Below are 12,460 nucleotides of genomic sequence, written 5' to 3'. Positions count from 1 at the left end.
TTGTCCCAAATGATCTACTATCTGACAGGGATCTTTCCCTTTTCTCTGCAAACAAGTAGAGACACTACAGAGAAATTATGATCATTATCATCATTATCATCATCAAGAGAGTGCAGAGAGGGGGCATAAACGGGGGCAGGGGGCGGTGGTGGGAGAGGTCATTAGCTTAAGTGATATAAATGTTGACTAGTGTTGGGTGGAGATTGAAAGGCTAGAAATTGGCTTGCCACAAACTTGGGAACGCTATAGCACTGTCTAGGCATCTTCTGTCCCACAGGGCTATTGTGAGATTCTGTAAAACACTGTGTAGAATGTAGGTGTTACTGCTTTTTTTTCAGCCAAGAATATTTGTTGAACTCCTGATGCATGTGTTGTAGGGCAGCAAAATCGGGCCATTGCTTAATTTTGTACATCTTAATAAGGAACCGTGAGCAAAGAGATGATAGCGCATATGTCTGGAGTTGTTAAAATACAATGGGTCTTCAAGTCTTAAAGGACATTAATCTCAGAGCCCACCAGGTGGCAATGCCACAGTCTGAAATTAGACCTCCAGTGAATGGCTTTCAGTAGAGAAGTTCTGTGACACCTGTCGTCCTGGTTGCTATGTGCAGGCTGCTTTCACACATAATCTCCTTAACTCGTATTAGCAGCTCAGCAAGGGGGTATTATCATTCTCATTTTCACAGAGGGTAAACCGAAGGTCAGGGATTATGTAATTCACCCAAAGTCACCTTCTGCCGAGGGGACAGAGTGGCAGAGCTCATATCCAGACCCAGGGCTCATGGTTTTCCCGCACCTGACCCTACAGTTTCAGTGTTGTCCCTTGGTAGAGAAGCTATGTCTGTAAGAAAAATTTGAGTTGAGCCCTAAAATCTTTGTGTGGTAAAGGAGCAAGAAGGGTGTTAATAATCTCCCTCCCCATCTGTAAAGGGGACAGGGACACTCCCTGAGCTGTCAGGATGAAAAGTGACAGTGTTATATGTGCCCCCAGCACTGGGCTCAGCACAGAGTAGGAGCTCAGCGTGTTTGATGGCCTTTCCTGCATCTTTGCCCGCATCCCTCCCATGCTCTCGCTTCAGGCCTGAACCTGTGCTCTTTCTCACTCCACAGAGTTCTTCTTTCTCCTTCTCCCATCCCCCTCTGCCTGCTTCCTTCCACCCTGGCCTCAAACTCAGGGTCACGGGGTGCTGGTGAGATGACACCCAGTCACCATATCGTCCTCAATACGGTGGTTCCAGGCAGTTCAGTGGCTGCAGGAAGCCCAGAGGCACAGACTTAGTCGGGTATTGGTCTGGGGAGAAGAGAAGGAAAGCAAAGAAGGTTCTTGAATGAAACCCCAAGTAATAGGAGCAGCTGCAGGGACAGTGACTTCCCTCAGGCCGCTTGGTCCTCCCCTCAGGCCACCTACTCGTCTAAGGGCCATTTGGGTTTGAAAAATAAAGGCCAGGGTTACAGTCCTTCCCCCTAGAAAAACCCCTGGATTCCGAGTAAGCGTGTCTCTAGGCATTCCTCCTGAAGGTCTGTGGTTTGGATTAGCATTCCTTCTCAGTCCCAAATTTCTCATCTGAATAAACCCTTCCGCTCAGCAAACATTGACCAAGTGGTGTGCCAACACTTTTCCAGGTGCTAGGGTTACCGAGAGAAATTGGACACATCCTTGCCTTCAGGAAGTCTATAGTCTGGGAAAAGAGGCACATTACAGACAGACAAATCTGTAAGTCATTATGGAAATGCTGCAATAGGTAAGCAAAACCCTTTGGAAACTGGGATGAGGACTAGTCACTGGCGGCATCATATGGTGACGTTTGAGCTAAGTTTTGAAGGATAATGAAGGGAGAAGGAGAAGATGGTTCTGGTAGAAGGAAAAGAGTGAGAAAGTAGCTTGCCCAGGGTTTAGGGCTTGTGGAGGAAGACAAAGGAAAGGCTGGCTGCAGCCCAGTTAGGAACCTGGGAGGTTATGTGAAGGAGTTTGAACTTCATTTAATCATAGTCATTTGGGGAGCTATCAGAGGTGAGTCTATTAGCTCCTTTGTCTGTTTGTTTTTAACTGACCCCAAAAGGGGGGAAAAAATCACTCATAATTCCTTCACGTTTTCAAATCAGCTGCTTTGATTTCATATTCCCTTCCAGGTCACACCCAACTGCTCACATGCTTTTTACAAAATAAGATCTGTGCTTTTCCTTAATATCTTTTTAACATTTTTCATGTTGCTACTTGATCTTTCTAATTATTGTGCTAAATGGCTGCGTAATAGTCCATCGATTATTAGGTCATGATTTACTTCAAGCAGTAGGCTAGAGTGCCAAGAGGCAGGGGTTTTAGAGTCAGGCAGACTCGTTCAAATCCTGACTCTGTGATTTACCATCTGTGTGACTGTGTGATCTTGGACAAAATATTTAATCACTCTGAGCTTTAGTTTCCTCATTTATAAAACGAGTTGATGGTACAGGGCCATTGTGAGAATTGTATCAAAGTAAGCAAATTATGGGTGATGGCCTATAGGAGGCATTGCTCCGTGAATGGTGGCAGCTCATTTGTCATTTTTACTGTTGGCTTGAGCTTGAAATTCTAGAAAGAAAGTAGGTGACAATGTGAGGGCTTATTAGTTGGGGAGAGGAAAATCAGGGAGCCAGTGTGAGGGCCCTAGACGTGTACTGTCCAGTACAGTAGCCACTGACACACATGGCAATAGGGCACCTGAAATATGGCTAGTTTGCACTGGGATGTGTAAGTAAATAGAAAATACACACCAGATTTGAAAGACTTAAAACAAAATATAAAACATCTCATTAATAACTTTTATATTGACTATATGTTGAAGTAGTAGTATTTTGGATATATTGTGTTAAAAAAAAAGATACTCTTGGAGAGGTGGGGTATAGCTCAGTGGTAGAGCACATGCTTAGCGTGCTCGAGGTCTTGGGTTCAATCCTCAGTACCTGCACTGAAAAAGAAAAAAAAGAAAGAAAGAAAAGATACTATTAAAATTATTTCCACTTGATTTTTCAATGTGGCTCCTAGAAAAGTTTGAATGCTGTATGCCACTCGCATTGTATTTCTCTGGTTGCTCTTGCCATAGTTAGAATCCACACGACTGATCAGATCCTGGGGTGGAGAATCGGGGAGAGCCAGGAGACAAAGGTGAGTCCCGGGTTGGGCAGCGGAGCAGGTGGTGTGTAGGGAAGATAGGGGAAGAGCAGATGAGTTTGAGTTTGTTTGTAGAAGCAGGTCATTAGTGGGTGTCCTCTGAGCAGTGAAATGAAAAGCAAGCATTTGGTCTGGACCAGAGAAGCCGCCCCTGCTTTCCTTAAGAGCTGGCCATTCTGGCTCTCACCACATCACACACGTCGGTGCTAAGATTACTGACCAAAGCGCTCTCTGCGGGGAGGGCTGGGAGAGCTTGGCAGCCCTGCTGAGCTCCCAGGGTGCTTCAGGACTGGCTTGTCGTGGGGCTTCAGGTGTCCCCACAGGCTACTCTGTAACACATACAGTATGTGGGATCAGAATGACCAGGAATAGGGTGCCGTACAAACACAGAAGTTGGAGGGGAAGGCAGGCTGCTTCTGCAGGGAGGGTGAGTGCACTGAGTCCTAGAAGGCCCTGTGCAGTTGTGTGTCTGCACCTACTCTGGTTTGGGGTCTTCAGGGAAGGGGGTACTGCCTTTATGGGCCCCTAATAGTTAAAAATGGATTTGATGCTGAGATTGGCCTCTGGGTAGAATTTCAGGTAACCAAATGCTATTTAGGTTTTAGAACTAGGAGTTGAAATTGGACCTGGCTCTCAAGATATCATTGCCCCATTTCCTGAAGGGTTGTTGGACATAGGGCCTTAAAATCAGGATAAAAGCAAAATAAAATAAGAACTTTCACATACTCTCCTGCAGTCTTGCCCAACCCCTTGGGAAACTGCAGATTCATGATGCATTTCAGTGGGATAAGAGCAAGGAAAGTAGAATAGGGTAAGCTTGGGGGACAAAAAACAAACCACAGTGAGCTCCGGAATATGGGTTTGAGCAGTTTTCTCTGACAGCCTGCCTGCCTGGCGCTGGGTGAGGCAGGCAGTGAAAGGCCGGTGTGATAGATGCAGGCATCACTGTGGCAGGACCACTCCTAGCAAAAGTGCAGCAGCATTTTGCTTCTTCTGTTCAAGCCATTGTCACCCACCCAAGCCCTGACTGCAGTTGTCAGTTGGGTAAAGAGTTTCCAGTTCTTGGTGAGCAATGGAACAACCACAGCAGCGTGTACACGGTTCACTCCTTCAGCAACCATTTACTGAGCTCGTCCAGAGTGCCAGGCCATGGGATTCAAGTTTCAGCTGTAGGAGAGTATGTGGAAGTTTTTATAGCTTTGCTTTCATTTTCTATCTTGATTTTAAATTTGGAATTTTTTTTTTTACAGTCACAGAACCAGTAACTTTGTTTCACAACCTACAAAACAGATTATTTTTTGAGGAATGCTGTCATAGTTCGGTTACCAGTTTTATTTTTTCTGAGAAGTTGGGAGAAATGTACTCTGTTCTCTCCCCACATCTCTCCCCTCCTTCCCTTTTTGGCCCTGGGGAAAGTGCACCTTTGACCTCAGGGAGCCCCGAGGCTCACTCCTAGCAGATACACTTACGACACAGCTTCAACTGCTAGACAGCCCACTCCATCCATGCAGAGAGGCTCCATATGCCCTTGGTTTGGCTGTGGCGGACCACAACTGTCACCTCTTCCTTAGTGCCAGACCAGCCAGAGGAGAAAGTGGGCCCCAACTTGGCAGGCTGGTGGGTCTTCTGCCCCTACAGAGATTTATTTTGAAAGCAGTTTCATCCCATTGCAAAACTTGCGACTTTTTCAAGGCAACTGTGGAGAGGTGGGAATTGGCCACAGGCTTGACATCTCGGGGAAACAGGTGTTCCTGGCTTTAATGACCTTAAATTGACTGGGATGGGAGGGGGATTTGGGATACCTAGACACAGAAAGCTGAATAAATATACAGGCTTCTGTGCTCCAAGGCCCGGAGGGACCATCCACACCCGCCACACTCTCTCCACAAGTGCTCAGCCTCAAGGCCGCGCGCACACCGCACACCTGCAGTACCACGTGCCCCAGCCCCGCCCTCCTGCCCTGCTCTCGGCGCTCCCCGCCCTCCCCGCCCGGCTCTCGGCGCTCCCGCTCCTCGCCTCTCCCTGCCAGCTCCCGCCGCCACCTCAACATCACCTCACCTTCCTCCCTCTTAACTCCACAGTCCGGCCTTTCTGCCAGCCCAGACCTCTCCAGATTAGAGTCTCTGGGGACCCAGTCCTTTTAAAAGGAAGAAACAAAGAAAAAGGGAGGAAAAACAGAAAGAAAGAAGGAAACAGAAGAATGAAACTGGACCGAAGGGGCAGTGGTGCCTTGAGCCATCTCACTGCATTACAATGAATATGGACTCTATTAAGCTCCGTTCTGCCTGTTAGTGTTTCCCCGGGCAACACAGCTCCCATATGGCAAGCATGCAGCAGATTAGGGGAGGCCCCTGGGCCTCATTGAAGGCCGGGGGCTTGACTGGCAGTTGAACCCCCTCCCCACCTCCCCCTACCCCTCACACTTGACACTGCCTGTGTTTATCTAAAGCAAGGAGGGGGGGCCATTTGGAAGGTTTTTGTCCTGCTCTGAGAGAAGGGAGAGGAGGCTGGGGGGTGGGGTGGGTTGAGGGAGGAAGGAGGTAGGGGTGGGGTGGAGGGGGTAGGCCTGAGGGAAGGCCTCATAAATATTCAGGAGGAGTGGTGAATGGAGAGAGAGAAATAAAGCAGATGGAATTCGTGTTAAAGAACAGCACAATCACCCTGTTTTGAGCCCTCCAAAAACAACAAAAAAGAAAAGGGAATGGCCTTCCAGGAGTGTAGGAGCTGCGTTTATCCAATTAGTAGGGTTGTCAAATTGAATTTATATGGAATAGGGGTGGGGGAGTTGAGAGGCGAGTGCAGAAGAAAGGAAGTGGTTTTCCTTTTCTCTTTTTTCAGTTTAGCAGTAAGGTTTGTGGGTTTTTTCCCCCTCTTTCCCTTTCTTTAAGGGTAGATTTTTTTTTTAATCTCTTTAAAGAAATTAGGCCATTTTGAGGGAGAAGTATGTGTGACAGAGAAATGAGACTCCCAAGTAACTTTTTCCTGAAGTGGTGAAGGTGAGAGAGGATTAGATGTGTCCAGTGGGCAAATCAAGAGACCAAACCTCCTCTTTACTCAGAAGGCAGAGGTGGCTTCTCTCTGGTGGGGGATTCCTCCCCAGAGCTAAGATGCTGTGACCAGACTCTTCCTTGCTCCTTGGCTGGATCGTAAAGGGTCCACCTACCTGAGTAGAATTAGCAGCTTGTTATAACTTTGGAGTTCAGAGTGGGTTAGGAGCCCAGGTTTTGCTAATCTCCCCCAAATGCCTCTTTGGTTATATATTTCCTTCTCAAAACCATCAGCATTCCCCCTCTGTCTATGGTGTTAACTTCAGGCTCTTTTTCCTAGTCTTTCACAACATGACTCAATCTCAGTTTTTCCCTTGCCTCTTTTTCATTCTTCTGGAATAGTCTCCAAAGCGGGGTGCAAGCCCCGAAGGGGAAATAGAACATATTCCACTGGGGCGCTGGGAGATAAGAGGGTCTCTTAAAGTTGATTTCTGTCCACAAAATGAATAGGAAAGAAATTCAGCTTCCTAATATTTAACATTAGGATTGCTATCGTTCCTTTAGTCCTGTGTCAGGCAGTGTGCGTGTCGCCACAGCACGAAGGACCTGCACTGCTTGGAGGGCTTGGCAGGGTGGGGGTGGGCTAGAGGGGGCTGGGGTAGGGGCAACCTCACTCACTTGTTCATTCACTCCCCAGTGTTCCTGTTCTCTGTTAAGTGGATTTACAGATTATATTATTTAGTTTTAACTAAATTAACTCCCAAAAGGACAAGTGGCTTAAAGAGATTGCTACAAAGAAACTGGGTTGATGTGCTGATAATCTAAGCACTTGCAGACAGGATGGAAACAGCAGAGCTGACCCCTTTTCCAGTCACATTAGGAAGTAGAAACAAATATATCCCATAATAATGGGGTCTGATGAGAAGTCAACAACATAATTAGCATTCAAGCAGACCTTTTCAAAGAGATTACATCCATATCATTAGTGATGAATCTAACCCTAAGTAGGCTTGCTGCCTTCAGGTATTTGCTTAATGCTATTATAAGACAGTTGTGATTAACAAGTCATTAAAATATGATTTCATCTCTGCCTACTCATAAATTTTAGTCTGGCAGCACATGCACTAAATTTATGAATAAATATGCATGCATTAGCGATATTTGCCCAGAATATGTTTCTCCTATGGGAGCAAAATCAGAAAGGTTAGGAGACCACTGTTCGAGATAGGCATCCTGTGACAGCCAGATTGCTTGATGCACCCCCTGCAAACAGACCCTTCCCACCAAGTTGGGGTCACCTCCCTGCAGGGCCTGTCTCTTTCCGTGTGCATATTCCAGAAGACCCATTTTCAAACCCACATATCCAGAAAACCGTTCCTGAAGACCTGAAATTAAAAATGCTCTCCTCCCTCTGCTCTCGTTTGCCACTTCCCGTTTGTAATGAAGCTGGTGATCAGGTGAAGTTTTAGGGTAAAGAATGTTAGAGTTGTTACATGAGCGTAATCCCAAAACTTCAGTGGTTTTATGCAACAAGGACTGAGTGCTTCTCCTGTCGTAGATTGTCTGCCTTCCATCCTGCAGCTGTGCCTCCTGGAACATGACGTGCTCACCGGGGCTGGGAGGAGGGACACACCGCCCCCCTAGTTCTCTAGCTCTTAACTGCCTTAGCCCGGAAGTGACACAGAACATGTTCACTTACAGGCCATTGGCCAGCACTGGTCACATGGTCCTAAGCCACCTGTGGAGGAGGTTAGGAAATAAAGAGCTTATGGGTATTTGCCGAGCACTGGCTGACTTATTCTAAGCTTTGTTTTAAGCTTCTCAGGACAGAATCCATCCTCTGATACAGTGCCTTGCATGCTGTCTGGTGTATGGTAGATCACAGTGATGTTTTTCCTTCCCAATATAATAATATCACAGTACACACAGTTTTTTAATAGAAAACACATACACAAACTTTGGATAAGGAATAAGTTAGAGATATATTTAGAGGCTGGCTGGAGCATGGCTCATACTTAAGACCATCAAACCATTGTCATTCTCCCCTGTGTGACATCAGAGCTGTCTGGGTGGATGTTCCAGTTAATAGTCTTGAACCGCATTCCCTAATTTGGTAACCACTAGCCCTATTGGCTAACTTAAAATTAAAAATTCAATTCCTACATTTTGAAATCCCAGTCTATCCCTTCCCGCCCAAATGTAGAAAAGATAAACAAAATTATACTGTATAGCACAGGGAAATATATGTAAGATCTTGTGGTAGCTTACAGAGGAAAAAATGTGACAATGAATATATATATGTTCATGTCTAACTGAAAAATTGTGCTCTACACTGGAATTTGACACAACATTGTAAAATGATTATAAATCAATAAAAAATGTTAAAAAATTCAATTCCTTAGTCATATTAGCTACACTTCAAGTATTTAACTGCCACAAGTAGTTAGTGGCTATCTTAACATTTGGGACAGTGCAAATACAGAACATTTTCATCGTCGCAGAAAATTCTATTGAAGAGGTTTGTGTGAAGAACAGTAGGATTCTTCCAGATTAGGATCTAAATGGTAAAGAATAAAAATGACCACACAGAAAGTTACTGTTACAGATAATGATCCAGGTGATATTTTTAGGCATGAGAAAGTAAATTCAAAAAACCTTCTAAATTTAGTTCTAAAAGCAGCTCTAAGCAGTTGGTTAATATGACCCAGAAACAATTTTCTGGGAGGCAGAGTCAAGGTAGTGGACAGAGCGCTGGACTAGGAGTCAGGAGTCCTGACCTGTAGCCCTAGATCTGTCTTAATTGGGCGACCTTCTGCAAATCACTTAGCCTCTCTGCACCTTGCTTTCCTCACTTGTAATACCAGATACCTGTTAGGTGTTATTCTAAGCGATTATTTTTTTTTTCTGAGATCCCTCCTAATTTAAAATGTTTCCCTTTAATTACATCTGTGGGTAAAAACTTTTTAAGTAAAAAAATGCCCTTTCTTAAATCCTTCTTCTAGGTTTACATAAACTCACATATTCAGCCGTCTGAGAATTAAATTCACTTGTTTCCCCAAGTATTCCGCCAGTGTCACTCCTTGGTCCAGGAGCACCACCCTCTTTCTTGAGGCCAGAGGGCTGCCAGCCCACACCTGTCAGCCACTTGGCATCACCTTCTAGGGGCAGAACTTCTCTCTGCCTTTAAAGACAGTTGGGAATCTTACTCCATAGAATTGGAAACATACAAAAAAATGTAACTTGGGGTCAGAAATACTTCTTTTTTTCATGTAGGTAGCCCCCTCTCAACCGATGGGAAAAAAAAAAGCTTTGTCAGATCTCATTCTTGCCACTGGAAGAATGTTTTTTAAGATAAACTCTGTGCTTTCTGCTAAATCACATGGGCTGCTGTGTAGCTCATCTTGGTTATTGGTCATAGGACATCCACAGGGTGTGTTTCGCATCTTAGACCATGCAGGCTTCTCTTTCTGAGAGAGCTGCAGGGGCCTGGGTGATCAGAGCATGCGACGTGGCCTCGAGTGCCCTGGTTTCACTCCAGCCGGCCAGCCAGCCCTCCTGGGAGAAGGTGGAGCTGGTCTCCTCCTGCTGATGATCGACTCTCCGTTGTTTGTAATTTTCTCGCAAAATAAATACTCCAAGGCTATAATTTCTCATGCTTGGTCTCAACCTTAGACGTGTATTCTGCTGTTGTTGTTTTTGGAAAGTTTCAAAACCGTCTGCCTGGAGATTATTTCAGTGGGAACACGTATGTCGCCAGTAAAACTCAGGCGCATTTTCTTTTATTTTTGAGTCCAAATAACCCTTAAAAAATAGCAAGTACCTAGGCCTCAAGGAGGAATTCATGTCAAGAATTCATTTTCCCTTCTCTCTGCTCTTGATTTTTTTCCCCCTTGATCTCTTTTTCTGAGAAAATGCAGAGAAAATAAGCCGGATCTAGACATACTTTGCATTGCCAAGAAAAATAACAGGCCTTACTGTTGCCTTCACCCAACTTTGAAATTGTTCCTTGTTTATTTCACAGTGGGACAAAGTGACACTGCAATTAGGTACTCCAGCTAAGCCTCATTTGCCCTTTTTTTAATCATTAAAAAAAAAATGTTCTCCGAAACCTGTATTTTTGGACCTATCTTTCTAGACCAAGCTCACTAGGTAACTTGGTCCAGAAGTAACTCAGTTTCCCCAGCTGCTAAATAAGATGCATCACAGCTACATCTATGATTCCTCCCTCCACATTTTTGGTGCAATTCTGCTTTTACGTGAGGGAGACCCCACGTGTCGTGCTCTGGGCTCATTGAGTGCTACCTGCTCACAACTCTGTCGTGGGGATCAACGAGTTAACTCCTTTCTCCCCCTTTGGACACCTGCTTCCTCTCCCTCCCTCTCCCTCTCCAGCTACATTCTTTTCTCCCTGCTGCATTTCAAAGCCGGATGGTGGCTGGCAGCAGCAGTGGGGTCTGTTTCCATTTTGAACCTTGTAAATTACCCAGGGTGCAGAAGTAACAGGAATTGTTTGGCTGGCCCTCGTTAAGCAGGAGGCGGTCTGGGCTGAATTTCCTCAGTAAAACCTTTGTCGACTTTACAACCACCAAACACCTCTGTAGCCACCCTGTGCCAGGATGAGAAACAGCCCTCCTGTCCCTCTTTGTCTGCATGTCTTCTTTCTGCCCTTTATTACTTTATATTCATTGTCTCCCCGCCGAGCCGCCTCCATCCTTACTTTCCTTCCTTCTCCCTTCCTTGGGGAGGGAGGAACAGGTGTCGGAGTTCTCTTTAAGGAGTTGGGGAAACTGGTGCGTGTCGGGAGCAAGCAATTTCCCTAAAATCCTATAACTGGTAATTCATGCAGTGTTCTAGATAAATACTTCATTTCACTGGGAAAAAGCAGAGAACTAGAACTAGTATCTGAATGACTGAGAGGACACCAAAAGCTTGCGTGGTTTGTAAATATGTTCACGAACTTTTCCTTAATGAACAGCGATTCAGAAATCACTGTTAAAATTCCTCATTGTTTTGCCTCACTCTTATTCCAACTCCATTCATTAAGCACCCACTGGGTGCAGAGCACTGATAGAAAAAACATGAAAAAGCTACTATTGTGGTTAAAAAGCACAGAACTTTGGAATGAGCCCAACCTGGGTTTCATTCCAGGCCTACAGTTATGTGACCTTGGACAAGTTACCTACCCTCTGGAACTCACTTTCTTCACCTGTAAAATGGGTGAGTCCCCACGTTGTCGAGTTTTTCTGACGATGAAAAGAATACCTTGTGCAAAGAGCTTAGCGAGGTACCTGCGGTGATGACAGGCACCCCGCCCCCGCCTCCACCACCGCCCTTCCCCGCCCTTCCCTTCCCCGTCTGTACTCACATCCTTTGCAGCTTTCCTTAATGTCGCTTTATAATATGACCCTTTGATTTACTGCATTGTCTGAAAAAGAGCAAAAGCGCTCTCTACACCAAGAGGAAATTACGTTGTCAGGAAAAGCTTAAAAATTTTCTTTCAAACCTCTTATGGAAAATGTCCCCTTGTCCTTTCCCAGAACAGTGGAGGAGTTTTGGAGGTGCTCTGATATCAAAGACACGAGGCAAAGGGAAGGATGAAAAACCAAGGGGAAAGAACTCTTTACTGGGAAACATTCTTAACAACAGTGTAGGGCTGGGTCCTAGATCTGGTTTGGAGAGGTGTTTGTTGGGCCTTGACACTCAACAGCTGAGTGAAAAGACAGAAGGGCCAAAGGAGCGTGGAGAAGGGAAGTGTTTAAGCAGATCTCAGGCACTTCCTGACAGAGCAAGAGCCCCGCAGCCCAGCCTTCAGGCCCTTGTTGAAGGAGCAATTGGGGGTTGAGAGACTGAAGATCAGATCTTACAACAGACTGGGCGGGTGGCCAGAACTCCAGAGACCCGGGGCCACAGCACATCTCTCAGTTGGGTGGCTTAACAGCCTCGTATGATTTTTCACTGGTGACTGTAAGTCTTTGAAAGAGTCACTAATTAGATAAACTGGTCCAAAAGAGAGAACATTTTGAGTATAAGTCACTCTCCTGGAAATATACTAAATATTGCCGTATGTGCACGATTCAGGAACGTGCATTCACCATCTAGACTGTTGTCATGTTGCCTTCAATGATCTGAACCTCACTCTAATGCGTACCAGCCTAATAAGGATGTTGACACAGCTTCCTTATTGGTCTGATGTTCTATAAGGGCAGCAGTGAAAAGCAGAGAAGATCTTGGTTGAGGCTGTGACAGAAGGGTGTCTACACTTGCCTGTATGTCATTTTGATGAATCTTTTATTAAAAACACCATAGATTAAATGAGGCATAAAGA

General features: G+C 45.4%; 1 protein-coding gene across 7 annotated transcripts in view; it reads left to right on the top strand.

Moving 5' to 3' along the window:
* BOC (BOC cell adhesion associated, oncogene regulated) overlaps window positions 1-12,460 on the top strand; it is a 133,347-nt gene that overhangs the window by 87,760 nt on the left and 33,127 nt on the right. The window lies entirely within an intron of this gene.

The sequence above is a fragment of the Camelus dromedarius genome, chromosome 2, assembly GCF_036321535.1.
Source record: "Camelus dromedarius isolate mCamDro1 chromosome 2, mCamDro1.pat, whole genome shotgun sequence".
Lineage (NCBI taxonomy): Eukaryota > Metazoa > Chordata > Mammalia > Artiodactyla > Camelidae > Camelus > Camelus dromedarius.
The sequence above is the reverse complement of the archived record's forward strand: the minus strand, read 5'-3'. Positions and strand labels throughout refer to the sequence as shown.